This window comes from Balaenoptera borealis, assembly GCF_965194805.1.
Source record: "Balaenoptera borealis genome assembly, chromosome: 7".
NCBI classification, from domain to species: domain Eukaryota; kingdom Metazoa; phylum Chordata; class Mammalia; order Artiodactyla; family Balaenopteridae; genus Balaenoptera; species Balaenoptera borealis.
Window position 1 is genome coordinate 75,661,467 of NC_138864.1, and position 16,608 is coordinate 75,678,074.

The following is a 16,608-nucleotide window of genomic DNA, read 5'->3' on the forward strand; positions in this document are numbered from 1 at the left end:
ACGCATTATTTCAGCTTGGGTATGCGGCTCTTCTGTATAAAGATTTTGCTTCTAAACTTTCATAATGATGCTCAAAATATGTGGATTTAATTATGCTTAGTGCCCTACTACCTGCACTCAAAGAACATTCCAAATCATGTTTATTTATGATGGTGTATATGAAGCTAGGTTATATGTTCTGGACAACACTTTAACCTAATTTTTCTTTCAAACTTTGTGGTAGTTGCCATCTACTGCAATGTAGTTAGCAATTAAGTCTAGAATTTTGTGTATTATCCTACAAATAGTTAGTTTTGAGAAATATTTAAAGTGGAATCTTAAAAAAAATGTTTGTTTGAATATGTATCTTTTGATCTGTAACACCAAGTGGGTATTTTTTCACCCATTCTCAACCAGTATCTCCATCTCCAGTCCTGGTAACGTGTTTTAAGGTTTTGAGTAATGGTGTGGTTGACTGCTCTATCATTATGACTTGGCTTGCTGCATTTTGAACTCATGTCCAATTTAATTGTGTGACTTAATAATATTGAAAACCCTGGTAATTTCTTGATATTTTGATACTCATTCTGATATCTAATCCAAGACAATGAAAGATATAGCTAGTTTCTTTCAAGACATTTTCTTGTTTATCTGCACTGTTTTATTATTTTTGAGGGGGAAATTTTTATGCAGTTGGTATTTAATTGTCATGGTTTTAGTTATTTCTGAATCTAAGGAAGTACTTAGTAGGGTATGCTGTGCTTGAGAAACTTAATTATTTACTTGCCTTTGATGTGTTCTGCAAGTAGCTAACAACTGAGTGGATCAGCAAACCTTCGTTTGGACACTAAATTTTCACCAGAAAAACACTGAATACTTATTTAGGTTTCATGGAATTTCTAGTTGAAAAAATAAATTCACACACCAAAGTTGTTCCAAATACATATAAAATTTTCTAATAACTGTATTGAGAATTGGTTTTTAAAATTCAAATTAAATTAATTAAATTTAATGTAATTTAAAGTTAATTAGAATTAAATGTAACTTTACATTAATTAAAATTAAATAAAATGAAACATTAAGTTCTCAGTTGCACAACCATATCTCAATACCCACAGGAGACTGGTACCTACAGTATTGGACAGTGCAGGTTTGGAGGGTTTGCTATAATTCTGTACAACTTCACCTATTGTTTTCCTAGCAAGATTTTAACTTCTATGTATATATTTTTTCCTTTTACTTATTTGGTATGTAATATCACTTTTCCTTTCAAGTAATTTCAAGTCAGAATGATCGCACTCTGGTTCAAGCAGCATTATGGTCTTTGCCTTTATAGTTTCAGGGTCCTTCAAGTCACCATCTGAAAATGCATTCATAGAGCTGGCATACACTATCAATTGCCCATGAAACTGTACTTATCCTAGGGAATGACATTTTCATCTACTCACTAGATGATTAGTTATGCTCCCAATTTGGATGCATACATGCTTGCACTGTTTGCTTATGTATTCTGGTGTCAATTGCATACTCAGAATTTCCAGAAGACTTTAAAAGGCCAGTGTTAGATAATTTTTACAGATGGCATTTCTCAAGCCTTCAGGCTTTTTGATACATTTACTTATAATGAATGCACATGTACTGATGGAGATTTAGTGTGAAATTTACTTTGTAGGTTTGTACCATTATTCTGAAATGAGTCCAATCTACCCGTCATGTTGATTGTTGACTGAGGGAATTTGTGTGTGTGTGTATGTGTGTGTGTGTGTGTATGTGTGTGTTTTAAACTTTGCACTTTCTTTAAATTAAAACAATCTCCTTTGATCCAGGGGATTCTAGGTGTCTGTATGCTTGAAATCTGTGTGTGATTTTATTCTAGCAGAATAATTTTAAAGCCTTGTAGATTGTAAAAATACCAAGTTTAGATTGATTATACATTTATTCTTTCATTTATCATACATTTATGGGGTACCGACTGTGTTCAAAGTAATGCATTCTCTAAGGGGGAATTCATGACCTCTCTCTGCAAGTAACTGATATTTTTACCAGCATATTCGTTTATCTGTTGAAATATTAGCCACTTGGCCACCTTGGCCAGGAAGATCTGCCTGCTCTTGTCAGAATATAAAGTGATGTAAAAACACATGAAAAGGAAACAGTGTAATTGAGCTTTATTCATCACTCTGTCACAAAATTATTGACTGTCCATGGACAAATCACTTACCCTTTCTGTTTCTCAGTTTCCTCATCCACAAGGATTACGATAAATGTCCTATTCACCACACTAGCCAATTTTAAGGGTCAATTGTAGGGATCAAATGAGCCTTGCCTGTGACTGAATGGTTTATCTCAGGACGAAGAAAACATAGTGCTTGGACTTGAGGTTGAGTAGAGGGATTTCTCACAGGCTGGGTGATTAAATCTGTAGCAGCTGCAGCAGGCCGACCGAAAGGTAGGGAAAGAGGAAACCAATAGAAGCGCAGCTACGTGCAGCATTAGAGGGAGGATAATGAATTTTGCACGTTCTGTGCCCTGTGTTTCCCCCTGACTTCAGGTGAGTTGCAAAGAGTATGTTGACTTTTGTTTTCTGGGCTTCCCAGAAAGCAGATTTTCAGGTAAAAGCTAAAGTGAGTGCTTTATTGGGGATCATTATCCTAGGGAGTAGAATTGGCAGGTACAGGGTCAGCAAAGCAGGAAGGAAGATGCACTATAAAGTGAGCCATGGCTGTGGGTGGCTGTTGCTCCATCCCATGGGACCATTGGAAGAGACGCACGACCTGTCTCAGGACCTTATCTGTCAGCTCTTATCTCCTAGTGGTTGAAGGTCACCCCATGAGGTGTTCACCGCCTGAATTTCATGGATGGATGCTGAGCAGGTCCTGGCTGTCCTGTGCCTCAGTGCAGCGCTACTCAAAGTGTGATCTCCGGATGGCAAACTCATTAGCCCATGATAAGTACAAAAATCGAAAGTAAGTGGTTAGAAACTCTTATAGCATTTTGAATGAGTAATTTGATGTCTGTTGAATTTAATAGTAAAAAAAATTGGGCTTGTTTTTTTGTATGCTTTTGTGTTTTACATTTTATCAAATCTCTTTATGTTTGGCTTAGTCGAAGACATCTGGGTTCCCATCCCTGCTTCTGAATTCATGTGTTGTGAAAAGTGGATCCTGTATCTATCTAATAGATAATTATTCAGCATTTGCCCCGTGCTAGTTGCTGTGATAAATACTGATGTTACAGGCACGAATAGGAACCCTTTCTCCTCCATTTGTATTTCAAGGTTTAGAGGGAAAAATAAATGAAAAAAAACAAGAAATGACAATATGGCATGTTCCAATCAAGGCAACATTCTGAGGGACTTGGTGGGAGTGGTCCTTTATTCCTGGCAGGAACTGGGTGTGATGCATGGCAGATTCTGGCTCCTTAGTTGCAGCATGTGGGCTCCTTAGTTGTGGCATGAGAACTCTTAGTTGTGGCATGCATGTGGGATCTAGTTCCCTGACCAGGGATCGAACCTGGGCCCCCTGCATTGGGAGCTCGGAGTCTTATCCACTGTGCCACCAGGGAATTTAAATTTAAAATTTTAAGTAAGTAGAAGGGTTGCAATTTTGGTGAATTAGAAGCGTTCACATTTCACTAGCCCAAGGCTTGGTGGAGTGAGCCACAAAGAAGAAGAATTTAAGAAACAAAAAAGGGATTAAAAAAAAAAAAGCTACTGGAAAGAAATGCTGATGAAGGTAGTGGAGTAGGGCATAAAGGCAAAGACTAAAGAAAAGATAATCAGAAAATTATCACATAAAGGAAATACCAGAGATGGACTGGACTTGAGGATAAGGACATTAAAAAAGACTTTTAGGAGGCTACAGGGATTTTAAAAACTAGGACAAGACAGATGTCATGTATAATTTATTACCTAGAAAACTGTTAGTTAGAATAGATGTAAAATTGCAGGGTAGGAGAGTCAGGTGTGGATAGAAGGTGCCCCAGCGAAAGTTAATGTGCTAAAGCAATATGCTTTCAAAGTCAGTTAGTCAAGATTATTGAGAATAATGGGAGGTGGACTGGACAGCTGTGGTTAGAATTTATGGGCTTGTAATAAAAAAGAAAAAGGAAAGTCAGAACTTTGTCTTATAGCAAAAATGTTGAGGCTTATAAATGTTAGAAAATAAAGAATAGAGACGATCTGGCCTGCAGGTTAAAACACATTTTTAGAAAAGAAGAAAGGGAATAAAGGTAAAAAGAAACAATGACCACTGAAGACTCTTAATGTAACTGATCAGGACCCTATGGGGGTCCCCCCCACTCCACATGCCATGTCCTCTGCCTGCCTCTTGTTTGTAAAAAAGGCTTTAGTCTCCTAGATGTTACCGGAGTTCCAAAGAGCAGATTCAAATAGTTACTAACTAGGAAAGTGAGGGAACACAGAAACAAAGGAAAAGCAAACCCAGCACAATCTTTTTCATGATTGTTAGCTTAAACTAATGTCTTGGTTTATGACCCCAAACTGTTGAGATAATGTCCTGTGGTTTCAACCAGCTGGCCCCAAGCCACTTAAAATTGATGGCACTGGGAGAATCAATTAAGAACTGAAACTCCTGAACCATTACGAAGGCTCTAAGTAAATAATAAAATGCCTCAACCGTTGCTTTTGCTCTCTCCTAGAAAGAAGGGAGGGATCACAAGACCATGATTTACTAGTTTGCTTTGCGGGAACACACAGATCAATCACAATCACCAATGATGCATCGGCACAAGATGGTGCTGGGTTGTCTGCAAATGAGGTCTTATCAGGAAGCTAAGACCACAAAGACACCCTCCCCTTTACCTTTTTTGTTTTTAAAAACCTTGCACCCCGGCCAGCCAGCAAGATGGATTTCAGAAGAGTCTATGTCACCCATCTTCTGGGTTGGTACCTCCTCAACTAATAAACCTTTCTCTGCTCCAAACTCCGACATTTTGGTTGGTTTGGCCTCACTGTGCGTCAGGCCCACAAACTCAGGTTTGACAGCAGTAACTTGTAGACTTATTTTTACTTAAAAAATTCTATTGTCATAAAAAACTCCCTAAGAAATTAATTTTAAATGTTTTCATTAAAAAGTAATACATTCTCATTTTTAAACGTCCGGGAAATGCAGGAAAATCAACCATAGTTCCACCATTTAATTTTAACATAATATATTCTTTCCAGTTTTCTTCATTGCATGCTTTTCTTTATTTTGACTTTGGCGAGATGTTGATAAAACCATCTAATTAGATTTTATTTGATCATAGGACAAAGTTTATAAATACAAATACTTTGTAAAATCTTTTTGTAAACAAAAGCTATGAGGGTCAAATGGAGCTATATTTAAGTTGTTTCTCATAGCATAACCATGTTTGCATAAAGCTTTATAGAAACTCTCGTGTGCTCAATCTTGAGCAAGTTTAGCTTATTGTAGCAAGCAAGGAGGAATTTTCTAGTCTGTTCTGGTAATGTCTTAGTCCTTTTGGGCTGATATAACAAAATACCATAGGCTGGGAGGCTTATAAACAACAGAAATTTATTTCTCACAGTTCTGGAGTTTGGAAAGTCCAAGATCAAGGTGCCAGTGTGATCGAGTGAGGGGCCTCTTCCTAGCTCAGAGCCTTCTTGTGTCCTCACATGGTGGCAGGAGGCAAGGGAGGTCTCTGGGGTCTCTTATATACGGGTATTAATTTCATTTATGAGGGCCCTGCCCTCATGACCTAATCACCTCCCAAAGGCCTCGTCTGCTAATACCATCACAATGGGCATTAGGATCTCAACATATGAATTTGGGGGGGACACAAACACTCAGACCATAGCAGGTGGTATGTGTGGAGCAGTTTTAATGTTTCAGCTGAGTTCGTGGATACTTTATGGAAAATCAATCATAATTCATATATTATCCTTTTATCCTGTCTTCATAGTCTTGTTTGATAACAGCTTTTAGATCTACGCTTCCAAAGAAAGAAGGGACAGATCAAAAGTTCATCGACTCTCTGATTCTAGTATAAAGAACTGACTCCAGTTGGGATGGGAATCATCTCTAAGCTCTGATCTCTTATTTTAAGAGATCTTTTTATTTTAAAATAGTCATGTGCTTGTCTCTCCACCCTCCACACCGCTCTTTTCCCTGAAGAGAACTAGATTGATGTAATCATACCCTATGTACACTTTTTAATGTTTGTCTTTTCTTAGGATAGCTCCACTTGAGCAGAAGTTTAATTCTTTTCTGAATTCTCGTTTTAATTCCTAGTGATATGCATATTGTAAGATCTGAATTCAGTGTGAAAGGAGTTATAATGTGTGGCACTACTAGACCCATTCTTATAATATTCTATGCATTTTATTTCGAATCTACTGTATTTAGCACAGGGTCTGGATGTGGCAGGAGCATAAGATATTTACTGAATGAATAAGAGTTGTAGTTTTCTCTTGTGAAAAATACTCTTCCCAAATAAAGGTCAAATGAATTTTGTAGAATTTTTCCTTTGAGCTTGAATTCTGGACTATGTCTCTGACCTTGTTCCAGAGTTAAATTTCTAACAGGGTTTCTCAAACCCTAGTGTGCATTAGAATCACCTGGTGAACTTGTTGAACATGCAGCCTCTTGGGTCACACCCCATAGTCTCCTTCACTAGGTGTGGTGTCTCTAGCCATCCACATTCTTATCAACTTCTTGGAGTGTTTGCGTAGTAGGTGGTCATAGGACCACACATCGTAAAACACTGTTCAAAGTGTAGGTTCAGGAAAACTCAGGCAGATCAACTTAGATCTGTGTTTTCCTTAACTTGGCTAGGCTCTACCTATTTCAGGCAGCTATTCCAGATGGCTGGTTTTAGGAAATGGTCTTAGGGTGGTCTTTCAATCATCAGTCTAGAATGAGTTCTCAAAGACTGTCTTGTCTCAGTTGCTGGAGTAGAAATGAGCGGCCTGTCGTATAATCTTGTCAGGAGTAAATCTCCGTGACATCAAATCTACCTGATGAAACAGGTGACCGTTGTTTTAAAAATAAAATTCCTTAGCAACATTTCATTATCATATTCTCATAGAGGAAGGACTAGCCAACTACATAAAAGAAACTGGCTGGCTGGCTAAGAAAAGACTGACATGCCTTTGACAGATCAATGCTCCTGCCATAAAAATCTGTGGTTTGCACCTTGTGGTCACGGCTGGAGTTACCCTCAACATTTTGCTGAAGAAGTGGGGTCTCCATGGTTGCATTTGCTTCCTGTGCTCTCTGGGTCTTACTGGGACTTCCGGATCCGAGTTCCTCTGTGCTTTCTATCCTAAGTAGCTAACAAGGCAGCCTCCCTTCTGTGGCATCATGCTGTTAGTGTCAAGAGGTGCGTGCCTGAAAGGGGAATGAGGGTAAGCAGTCTGGCTGCTGGGAATTGCCACTTGCAGCATATATCACTTTGTCACTGAGTGATTAAAATTTCCTCTGTGACTTTTGCATTAACACAGAAAAGAGTACAGAAAATCTAAAAAAATATTAATGTTATTTAGGACTTGGTAAATAAACCTGTTCTTTTACATGCAACTACAAGAATAAACATTCAAACTCCAATTCCTCAAACAACTAAACAAACCAACTCCCCAGTCACCAACCTTTCAAATGGAATAATGTAAGTATGGAGAATAATGATTACTATATACATGAGCGTTTTGAGTTATTATTATAATCCAGAGACCTAAAAAGTTTAATAAGCCTAGCTGTACTGCCTTTAACTGACTGTCAAATTCTGTGACTCGACTGGGGGAGGACAGAGGGGACTGCTCACCTCCTTTCGTGTGGAGGGTCACCATTAGGACATCATCTCTGGCCTGTCTCTATATCTCCGTTCCCAACTCCCTCTTTTTTGGTGAATGTGGGAGCAGAGATGGGCATACAAAGCTCAGTCTCTTCCTTTATTTCTTCTTTAAAGGCCAGCTGCTAGTGAAAATTGCATATTCTGGGTCAGTATCTCTGTACTAGGAGTTCTCAGTTTTCATTCTGTAAACGAGGTCTGTGATTAGTTAGTGCTGTCTGTGTCTGGATGTCCTATTGGGAAGTCTATTGTTGCTAAGTGTCTTAGCCACGCTCTCCAACTTGGTCTGGGGTAGACATGAAGATGTGCTCCCCAGAGCCCCTGCGAGGAAGGACTTGCTGTCCAGCTGTGAAGGGGGCAATGGGCAGAGTGCCTCCAGCTGCCTGTTCTTTTAGGGTCTGCCTCAGCTGCGTGGAGCCAGATGCCTTGCTCACAGCCATGCTCTTCCCAGGGAAGCCCACATTTGGTGAGTGAGCTAGGAGGGCGTTTAAAGACCCAGATCTTTCAACCCACTCTGGGATGACTCTCATGGGCAATGTTTACTCCACAGTTTCCTGCCAGGTTGGCCACATTTTCTTTGGGTCTGCATCACAGTGTGACTTTTTCCTCTGCTCAATCCTGCTTCCTCCCCTTCCTTTAATCCCTTATATACACCTTGAACTCAAATTCTATCTCAGTGTCTGCACTTGGAGAATTCAACCTGTGACATGGCATCGTTTGGTTATAAAGGTTTTAAATATCTTTCTGCCTTAATTTTTGGTTTTCTTAGCTGGTTCAGAGCTCAAGTAGGGAAACAATGGTGCCGTTTCCAGGCTCCCTTAGGATCCAGCAGTAGAAATAACTCAGTCTAGGTGAGGAAAACTTTTATCCCATCTCTGTGTAGCTTAGAGGAGTAGATAATATGGATGATATTAGGTGGCCCTGAGTGGAATTTCCTATGAGTAACTGACACTCTGGATATACCATCAGAGGTTAATATATTTTCTGACTCTTATAATGTGACTTCCTCTACTGATACATGTAAAACAGAGTGAAACAGCCTTATTTTCAGAGAGACATGAAATCTAGTTTATGGTTACATGGGTTTCCCAAGAGAGAAAGTAAATATTCCATATTACCCAAGAAGAGTTAAATAACCCCAATTTCTATTGAATACAATAGAAGTATTCATATATATATTCATATATATATGAATAAGTATTCACATATATAAGTATTCATATATATAAGTATAAGTATTCATATATATATTCATATATACTCATTCTTGGCTTAAAGCATAAATGGTTGTCACTATTCTGATTTCTTATAAACAGAACATTAGGTGAATCATCAAAATAGTGTGAAAAGCACTTCTGTAAAGAATCCCTATCCTTCATGTGTAGTGCCATACCAAGGTAGCGCTGAGTTAGTAATTGTGAAAAATTAACATTGGCTTCCACTGAAATAGAATAAATAGAACATGACTTTGTAATACAGCAGAACTAGTGTTTTAATGGTGATGCTATCAAAATGGGCTATTCCATATAAGATTTTTCTTTAGAATGTAGCATGCATTCTTTTGCAAATTAAACTTGTGATCATAACTGGATACTTTATCTAGGGAATGGGAACAGAGTATTATCTGGGGAGGTCCAGCTTTGGGAAGGTTTTACTTGGAAAAATTGGGGAGCAATCAAATGCACGTTTAATAAACTAGATCAGCTAATTTTAACCCTGGAACTCAAAAGAATGACAGATATTACAACCAGATAGACTCATATTCAGCTGGGCTTTTAAGTTTGTTTAAATCAGTGGTTTTCAACCTTGTGAGAATATGAAAACAGGTCCTATTAAATAAACAGAGAAAGGGAAAATTGGCCTTACTGAAAAACCAGACCACAGTGTTTGCCAAAAAACATAAATACACCATGTTTAGAACGGGGCAATGAGTAGGCCAACACCTTAACCCTGAAAATGATTAACACCCTGCTCTCATTGCTAAGAACCTTGCCTTCTGAGTGATCTCGATTCTTTAGCAATGATGGCTCAGCTCTAATCTTTCTGCCTGTTGGATGAAGATAATTGAGATACCGAATCACTGAATTTCCCCCATTTCTTGATGTCATCCAATCCAGAATGGTCTCCTGCTTCCCTCAGCTTTCCTTAAAATCACCCAGTTTGAAGCTCTTCCAAATTCCCGAGATTTTCATAAGGGTCTCCCATACAGCAGCAAGCTAAGTAAACCTGACTTTTCTTGATTGACTACAGGTGTTTTCTTGGTGGTCTTTGTTTGATGGGCTTTGACACTTGGCTGCACATTAAAATCACCGGAGAGCTTTTAAACCACTTGACATTCGGGCTGTACTCCAGACCAATTAAATTAGAATTTCTGGGGTTTAGGGCTGGGCAGCAGAATTTTAAAAAGCTTCTCAGATGATTTCAATGTGCAGCCAAAGTTGAGAACCACTGGTTTAAATGATTATATCAGAGGAGGAGAATGCCCCGTATAATAGCTGAAAGTCACTTGCAGCCCTGTAATTTCAACCCTGATATTATTTTATATTGGCTCTGTTTGTTGATGCTTGTGAAGTTGTCTTCATCTATTGAAGGGCGGGAGCTTGATGAGCTGGAAGAAATGCTTTCTTGATGATATTCATGATTAGCCTGGAAGAAGGTAAAGAGTAATGTTGACAACACTCGTATATGGTTCTTGGAGTGAAAGCAAATGAGGTTATTTGAAAAGCTCTTTCAGTATGACTGAAATGGCAAGACATAGTATTCTCTTTTCACATTACCTCGCTGGACCATCTAAATGTTAATGTTATGATTTAGCTATTGCTTCCTTTAATTTGTTCTTTTAGTACTGATGGTTAACCATTTAAATATGTTTGTTTCTAAGTATTTCTGTTAACAATGTAAATTCATTTCTCCTTCAGGGCCATAGTAATTATGCCATAGAGGTTTAGGAGGAGCAGCTGAAACGTTTATATTGATACTCAGTAATATAATGCTTAATTAACTCGTGTTTGCCAAGTGTGGGATTTAATGTAGTGGAGAAGAATTGGTGACAGAGGCAGAAAAACAAAACAATCAGTTCCATAAAATATGCCTTCAGCGAGAACATTAAGATAAAACCAGACAAACTTTAACTTTTTCTTTTTTAGACCTGTTTAAGGCTTAAGGAACATGCTTGTTTCTGGAGTATTGGACTCTTCTGAGTCAAGCAACTTCATAGATATGGCCTTTCTTGATTAGGTCGTTCAGATTTAGAATATCTGATATTTAGTATTAAATATGATTTTAATTAATATTTGACCCAAGTCAGTTCTACCTGTGCAAGGAGGCAGGCTGAAGCACGTGGCACTGCTGCTGGCCGAGCTATGTTCATGCTTCCCCTGGAAGTGTCAATGTCCTGCCGGCTCAGTCCACAGGATTTTCAGTTAATCCACCATGGCTGCAAGAGTTGCAAGAGACAAGGAAGCCATCCTTGCTTATAATCTTATTCCAACAAGTAAATTTTATCTTTTTCACCTCTGAGGTTCAGAATAACCCAGATTTAGCTTTGCTTCTTGAGGCCTTGTTTGGAATTGAGGGTCAGTTGATTAAATTGACGTTTGGATTGCTAATAGTTGTTGTGGTCTGGCTAAACTGGATTCTGACTGATTTAGACCTTTTTTATATGAAAATTTCTACCTCTTTTTCTCTCCATTGCCATAATGTCTAAGAATCTATTTAAGCCATGCTGCCTCTAATTTCATGAGCTGCTCAACGGATGACCATGACTTTAGGAGAGTGGTTGAGTAATATAATGAAATGAACCAATCAACAGTCTGATACATATTATTGCAGACTTGGTTAGCTGTTTAAACTAATGCCTGTAGGAAATACTACTTTTATATAGCTAAACTGAGTTTTCTTTGTATGGTTTTCTAGTGTTAGTTCTCATGTGTGTGTAAGACGTGTTGCTGACAATAACATGTCGCTGAGACCATGTACTTTCATATTCTCTAGCTTCTCGTTTTTATTTATCCCTTTCCAAGAGTCTAGGCTCTCAGAATTAGGTTCTTGATGTCTAGGGTATCGAAGGGCCAAAGAGAGCCAGAAACACTGGGAAGTGAGGCTGGGACCGCCAGCCTGGTAGCCTAAGCCATTTAAAAGAATGAGGGTGAGAAACTACTTCAGTGGTTCTCAACCCTGGCTGCATATTAGAATCTCCTGGGGGCACTTTTAAACATTGCTTGCTGGTGCTCTGCTTATCCACAGAGTCTGAATTAAGAAGTCGGGGGAGGGGGGTGGGGCTTCCCTGGTGGCGCAGTGGTTGAGAATCTGCCTGCCAATGCAGGGGACAGGGGTTCGAGCCCTGGTCGGGGAAGATCCCACGTGCCGCGGAGCGGCTGGGCCCGTGAGCCACAATTACTGAGCCTGCGCGTCTGGAGCCTGTGCTCCGCAACAAGAGAGGCCGCGATAGTGAGAGGTCCGCGCACCGCAATGAAGAGTGGCTCCCGCTCGCCACAACTAGAGAAAGTCCTCGCACAGAAACGAAGATCCAACACAACTAAAAATAAATAAATAAATTTATTAAAAAAAAAAAAAAAGGGGGGATAGGGCTGAGGCCGAAAGATGATCGAAGTTCTGTGCTTAGGCGTGGCAGCTCCTGGATTCAGTATTGGGAGAAGCCAGGGCCTCCCATCCACAGCAGACCCAAAGCCCTGTGTGAGTCCACGTGGTAAAGTGGGGGAGATCACTGGCCTGAGGGTCCAGGAAACCTGATTCTTAAACAAGCATCACCACTAATAAGCCCTGCTATTTTCAGGCATATCATTTTAGCTCTCTGACCTTTAGTTTTCTCATATATAGTTAAGTTTAACTATGGTCCCTTTTTAGAACTGAGTCTATGATTTTAGCTTTTCATTAAAGGAAAAAAAAAATCTTTGCATATGTCTAGCATGTATACTAAGAAAAAAGCCCTCAAATAATTTATATATTTGAACAGAGGTGCTACCAGGGCTAAATTAATCTAGAAGGTTTAGAATAATTTAATTTAAATTTATAATCAATATTTAAATAAGTTCTAACTTTGGTAGAATGAGTGATCCTAAGAGATGAGATTCTGGATGTATAAATTCTTGAATTTTATCTATTCCAAGGAGAGTGGGAGTTAAAATAAATGATCACATAATCCAAATGACTATTCCATGAAGTATATGATATTACAGTGACAGTTTTTGCAATTATAGATACTCAATTATAGATGATTTTTAAAGTTGGTTTCTTCAGCATCTGAATATACTTTATTTTAAGAAATTTTAGATCTTTTGCTTTTCATTGTAGAGAAGGAGTGGAGGAGGGTGGTATTTAGGCCATTATATTAACAGTCATTATGCATTTGCATCAGAATTTTTTTTTTAAGCAATGTCTTTAAAAACAGAGAAGAGGCAATTTGACCTTTTATTTTGGAGAAGGACGGGGGTGGGACTGGTGAGTATAGTTCTGCCTTTCTTTCTCAAACAGGAGGAAAAAAAACCTTTAAAAATAACCCACCAATTTTCAACCATTATATTTTAAGCCACAGGAGCTTGTGACTTATCTTTCATCTTGCTTCTATCACATAACCAGAAAAATTACACAGCGTCTCCCAAAGGGGAGGTCTAGCAGGGAAGCAATTCAAACAAAAATATATTACAGAAATGTGATTGTTCAGTGTGTCATTATAACAGTTATTCATCTTTGTCCCTTAATCTACAGTTTTCTCACTCCTCTCCTCACTTTATCTTTTATGTGTCTATGCCTTTTCATGGGTGCATGTGGCAGGAAGAGCGGCCATGAGACAATGTTCAAGGAATTTATTGGACTTAAATGTCCCTGAGTAGTATCTACAACACCTCTGTAGAGAGAAGGGATTTGAATTTGAATATTCTCCCTCTCCTTTTGATTTGCATCCCTGGAAGCAAAGCTAGCTGTGTTCAGGATTAAAAGGACTTTATTTATTTATTTATTTATTTGCATTTTTTTATTGAAGTATAGTTGATTTACAATGTTGTGTTAATTTCTGCAGTACAGCAAAGTGATTCAGTTATACATATATTCTTTTTCATATTCTTTTCCATTATGGTTTATTACAGGATACTGAATATAGTTCCCTGTGCTATACAGTAGGACCTTGTTGTGTATCCATTCTATATATAATAGTCTGCATCTGCTAACCCCAAACTCCCAATCCATCCCTCCCCCGCCCCCCTTTGCAACCATCAGTCTGTTCTCTATCTCCATGATTCTGTTTCTGTTTCATAGATAAGTTCTAAAAGGACTTTATTTTAATACTAGATTATAATAACATTTGCCCTTCTAAAAGGTGAGCAGTGTTCATTCAGGTCAGCCATCACTGTAACACACATTTTAGTACTTGCTTTCTTATAGGACCTTATTTCCAATAACAACAAGAAGACATCTATTTGACATTATTGTGTAATAACAAGACAGAATATTTACAATCTGGAGTGTATTAGAAAATTAGGAAATAATGGTACTCACTGCATCATTTATTACTGTGTAAGAAACCACCTGAAGCAATAGTCATTTTTCCCTTTGTGGGTAAATATTTTGGGCTGGGCTCAGCTGGGTGGTTCTTCTGCTGATCTCTCTTGGGTTCACTCATATGGCTACATTCTATATTTCTAGTGGGACTACATAGTATAAGGTGGCTTCACTGACATGTCTGGCAGTTGCTACTGGCTATCAGCTGGTTGGCTAGGGGTCTTAGTTGAGATGACTCATTTCTGCTCCATGTGGTCTCTTATCCTCTAATTGACTATACTGGGCTTCTTTGTGGCAATCTCAGGGCAGCATTCCAAGAGGGCAAGAAAAGAAGCTGGAAAATCTCTTGATGCTTAGGATTTGGAGCTCCCACTAGGCCTGCCCAGACTCATGGGTTGGGAAAATAAACTCCATCTCTAGTTGGGAGGATCAACAAAGTCACATTACAAAGGGACATGCATACAGAGGTTTGAGGAATTTTTGTAGCCATCTTTGCTACAACCTACCATAATCTGCTCTCTGGCAACAATAATTCACATCTCTTCCACGTGAAAATACACTCACTCCTCCCACAGAAGTCTTATATCATCCTTGAAGCCAGGATTTCACATCTAAATCAAGTCCAGATATAGGTGAGATTTGTTCAGTGCAGCTCCTTGGTTATGACTCTTCTTGACACAGAAATATGTGGAATAAGAGAATAAGTATTTTTTAACTCTATACACAACATACAGTGGTAAGACTGGACAAGGATAGCTGCAGTAGACATTTGCATTCAAAAAGGTGAAGAACGGAAACACACAGCAGTCAGCCATGGAAATTCTGAAATCTAACTAACGACATGTTGCCCATTTTCTCTATTTCAGGAGCCAAGAATGTTCCTTGATTAGAGACTAGGTTAACCCCAGTGAATTGATTCCCTAGTCTATTGTTCTCAGCTCTTGGTTCAATCCTGTGAGATCTTTTCTTTTTTACAAGAAATAGTCTGTGTTTGTAGCTGAGTTGTTTTCTCAGCCTGCTTCTTGCCCATAAAAAGCTGGAAGCCCATTAGTCCCTTTTCATTTGAATTACTTAGTCCTTTTTAGTACAAGCAGGAGATGCTTTTGCTACTACAACTGTCTTAAAAACTGTGCATTTCCTATAAATCTTATCAGGCTTTACCCCCCACCCCCAACCCCACCAAGGCACACCATAATTCTTTTTCAGACAGATCTCTATTTCTATGTGTCAGCATGTTGTGGGTCAGTGCCCTTAATGTTGTTAGAAGTTCTTTGTCTATCTGAGAGAGTCTATCAGGTTCCATCTTTCTGAGGTCAAAGAAAGGGTTTTATACCCACACCTTTGATTTGATCTTTGCTTGAGGCTATTTCTTAATTTTGGAATCTTTTGCCAACTGGATAGCCTGGGGATAAGAAATAGGCTTATTTTCCAACCTAGAAGCTTTCTTTAAATTCTGCTTGCAAACAATAAGTTCCTTCTTACATTCTTTCTTTTTTCTCCCCCACTGACTTGTTATGTGAAATTAGAAACACTCGATGTTCTGACTTTCAACATGCTGACTAGTGATCTCTTCAGCCAGACCAATAAGTTCATTAGGCACATTTTCTAACTTTCAAGTTATTGTATTTTTTATCATGCAGTGGTATGGTATTACTATTACTATTATGATTTATCATATTATACATTTATTATGATTTATACAGTCTACCACTGTATAAATGACATACACTGTATAAATGATAACTGTGAAGAGATGACAGTGCAAGTGTAGACACATAAAAAAGAGTATATTCTGTTCCTTTGGGTGATGAAATATGGAGATAAGTGATTCAAGACAGTATAAAAACTGTGCTAGAAACAAATGAGCATGTATCTAACTGTCCATTTTTAGACAGAAAATTATGAAAAAGTATCACTCCTTTTCCCCTAAAGCTAAGATTTTCAATCTATCCTCTTACTACATACCTTTGAAATAGTAGTTCCTGATTTTTTCCAATCATTCTCTTTCTTCTCAATAGCTTAACATAATATGGTTCTTCATTATCTCATTATCTCTTGGTCTAGTTTTCCATGAAGCTAGAGAACCTTCTTCTAGAGTTTCTAAATAAGCTTATCACTTACTTTTAATAATTGAACATTAAAATTATCTTCCATGTCTTTTTTGGCCACTTATCATATGATTTATTTTTGTTAGTCACTCTTGGGAAACACCAATTGACATTTGTTTGTTGAGGTTCCATGAGATAATGAATTTACTGGTTTAATGAAAACACTATGTTTTCATAGCTAGAGAGAAAAAACACC

The 16,608-nt window shown here is 38.3% G+C and overlaps 1 protein-coding gene across 3 annotated transcripts in view; it reads left to right on the forward strand.

Annotated features, from left to right (window-relative positions):
• LOC309631749 (uncharacterized protein) overlaps positions 1 to 16,608 on the forward strand; it is a 673,620-nt gene that overhangs the window by 131,251 nt on the left and 525,761 nt on the right. The window contains exon 2 of one of the 3 annotated variants that reach the window (XR_014246464.1): positions 2,792 to 12,029. The exons of the other annotated variants lie outside the window; for them this stretch is intronic. The gene's annotated coding sequence lies outside the window, so the exon portion shown is untranslated. Of the gene's footprint in view, positions 1 to 2,791; positions 12,030 to 16,608 lie in introns of those variants that run through there. 3 annotated transcript variants of the gene reach the window in all.